The sequence below is a fragment of the Phaseolus vulgaris genome, chromosome 8 (assembly GCF_000499845.2).
Source record: "Phaseolus vulgaris cultivar G19833 chromosome 8, P. vulgaris v2.0, whole genome shotgun sequence".
Taxonomy (NCBI): Eukaryota; Viridiplantae; Streptophyta; class Magnoliopsida; order Fabales; family Fabaceae; genus Phaseolus; species Phaseolus vulgaris.
This window is the reverse complement of record NC_023752.2, coordinates 12,719,807-12,723,280: the sequence shown is the minus strand read 5'-3', so window position 1 is coordinate 12,723,280 and position 3,474 is coordinate 12,719,807.

Sequence of the window (3,474 nt, the reverse complement as noted above, 5' to 3'; positions counted from 1 at the left end):
ACCAAAACAAAAATTACTCATTCAATGTCATTCTACATCATGCATACCAAGTGTTTGTTAAAATGTCAATCAAATAAAACACTTTGGTTTGAGAAATACTTATTCTTACATGTGCAGAAAAATGAGTCACACCAAATCCACAACTGGTATTAAATAATCCGTCGTTGACACCCACTGAATTTCATGATTACCTATCTTGGCCTAGGGACATGCACAGTTTTTCAGGGGAGGCAAGAGAATTTGGAGTTGGGACTAGAGTTGAAGATACACCAGAAATGGCAGCTGGACCATCTGGAGTAGCAGAAGATGAAGATCCAAACCAAGTTCAGAATGATGATGTTGGCACAGAGCGGAACAAAGTCATAAGAGGAGATTGATACTTCTCATGCACAATGAACAGAAAACTGGTTTTATCTTTTTTTTTTAACTTTACTTTCAGTTTAATTTAGTAAGTTGACTTTAATAGTTTGGTTTAATATTTCTTACTTTAGATTTTGTTGATGACAAGCTTAAGTTGGTATAATGGTTGATGTTTGCATATTTTGTGAAGTGAAATCTTGTATATAGATAGATGATGGTATAATTTTTTGGAAAAAGAAATCAAACCATAGTTCTAAATTAGAACAACCAAATGGATTGATCAGGGACTTAATTTGAAAAAGAATTTGTGGCTGGAACCATCAATCAAATTGAGAAAGGATATTAATGTGTAAAAGTTGGAACAAGGTAAATAGTTGAAAGCAATGTTTGAGAACAAATGAGGAATTGAATTTAGCCAACCAAGTGAGAGTGTGAAACCTTTAAACAGTTTGAGAGACTTTCACTAGTGAAGAGTTAATTGAGGTTGCCTAATTTTCTAGTCAATTTGCATCACAAAATCAAATATGGAGATGATTGAGGCATGTTTAATAGAGTGGAGGTGAGAAAACTCAGAACCAAACAGCTAACCTTTGCAATATATGATGACATGTGCAGAAAAATAACCCTTTTTGAGCCAAATTTGTTTTATTGCACCCTAGCTTCTGATATACATATATTGTCCTACCTTGTGGTATGCTAACAAAAGGAGAGCATAGGTGCAATTCAAATTTCTATAATTAAAAGAATTGGGTTTGGTGTGGCTGCTGGGATTTTGAGAGTGAAAAAAGAAAGAGAAAAAGAAAAAAAAAGGAAATGACAAAATTATCCAAATTCTCATTCTCTTTTCTAAAAAAAAAAGAGAAAAATAAAAGCAAAGGGGATTACAAGAATATAAAAAGAAGCAATGTGAATGAATCTTATGGAAGGGATAATGGATAACACAATTAGAAAGTGAATTGCAAATATGCTAATCTTTTGTTAAGTGTGCATTTTGTTATCCTGGAAAAACCAAATTTTCTTTGTAACCCAGCCTCATTACAACCTGAAAAGACCTCAAGATCTATGTTTGTGAAAGTGTTTGTAATCAACTGGAAATGAAGGACAACCTTAAATTAACTTGGAATTCAGTGAAAAAAAAAGAGGGAAAACACTCACCAGTGAGGAATGAAGAGAGAAATTCCTTAGTTTGATTCTCAATGAAGAGTAACAATTGTTTACCTTGGAAATTGAATACATTCTTATCCTGTCTTGGTTTGAATTGATAGGAAACACCATAATTTTTTGTTGAATTATCTTGTGCTCTTTCCATGAAGTTGTTATGATATTAAACTATAAATTTGATTTCTAAGGATTTTGGGGAAGAATGAACTCATATTTTTTGGGATTCAATTACTTTGCTTGAGGACAAGCAAGATTCTAGGTTAGGGGGAATTTGATAAGTGCCAATGTGTAGTTTTTATGATTGAGAAAATTGAACACTTTGGAACTTAATTGTTGCTTAATGTAAGAAAATTACCCTAATCTGATAATTATTGAATCTAATTGTTGCTTAATGTCCAAAACATGTCCTAAGGTGCATAATTATACAGGCGAACTAAGGAAAAGTAGTACAAAAGAGGCAGTTGCGAAAGCATTCTAGCCACTCGGTCATTGACCGCTCCTTAGCAACCCTCGTCTTCAACGATCTTTCCATCAACGACGCTTTTGAAGGGATCTAGCATGGATGTATCCAAGTTAGGTTGCATAATCGTAACTTGCTCAACCACTCATTTGAACCCGTTCACAAAAGCATGGGCAATTTCGTTCTTGGCAGTTTCCAACGTTGTATCCAAGGTGTTTATTTTGTTATGCAACATTGCTTCAGTGGATTCCCATGCGCGGTTGGCGACCTCGTGCTCCTTGCGGTGCCGAGCATAATCTTCCATCGTCCTTTGGGGTTTGGCGAGAGCGTCGTCCCTATCCCTCATCATCTCGCCTAGTGTGGCTTCAAGACAAGTGTTCTTTTCACGAAACAATTGTAGCTCTATTTTCATCTTTTGGTTTTGGTCACTGTCTAATTTGATCAGTTTTTGCAATTTTCGATTGAAGTCAGCAACAAGGTCAGACCACGAAGATATGTCAGTATTGGCTGCCTTCGCCACATAAGCCTTCTTGTTTGATCCCATAGCAGAAGAATCATGATGCGGAGAAGATTCCCCTTTGACGTCAGAAAGGTCGGTGGGAGCTTGACTCTCATTGCGTCTTTTCTTTTGGACCGACATAGTGGCAATGCGTTTAGAATCAGCAATGCCATGGTCGGCCGGGGGTTGTGTGGAGGACTCCCTCATGCGTCGAGCCATCTCAGCCTTGGATAAAAACATAGTGTTCTCTGCGAAGGAAGGCAAGGTAACAATTCATTGACAGTTATATCAGTAGCATAAAGCAAAGGGGGATAAAGGTATGTACCAATGTAGACTTTTAAGTCATTCAGTCGGGATTCGAGCTTTAAGAGTATTGAGGTGTCAAAGACAAGCCCTAAGCCATCAAGTTTTTGGAAATCACTCAACTTGTTATTGTCAAAATCATCGGAGGCGCGGGTTGTTTGGGTTTGTGGACGAGAAGACCAGTATAAGGGGATTCCTTTTAGAAGAGATGGATTTGGTCTGACTGTAGCACTTTTACAATTTTGCCTTGATAGGATTTGTATGAGGATTGAAACAAGGTCAAAATAGCTCGCCCTTTAACACTGCTAAGGGAAGCCCAAGAGGTTCGTTTGGAGGTCTTGAATTCAAAGAAGAAGAAAAGCATGTTGGAATTAGGGAGGATGTTGAACTGGTCACATAGGATGTGGAAAGCCCATAGGAAGGCCCAGCTGTTAGGATGGAGTTGGGCAGGAGAGATGTTCATGATATTAAGCACTTATTTTTCAAAGGGGTGTAGAGGTAATCAGACACCGAGCTTAGTGAACAAGGTTTCATAAAAGAAGCTGAAGGGAGGTTTGTTGATACAGTTTTTACAGATAGGTTCGATAGGATCACAAGGGATGATGACAATGTCTTTTTTTTGAGCCAGAACGACTCAGACATTGGGTATGATGAAATTCCCGAATGTGTTTTTTTAGGTAAACAGAGATAC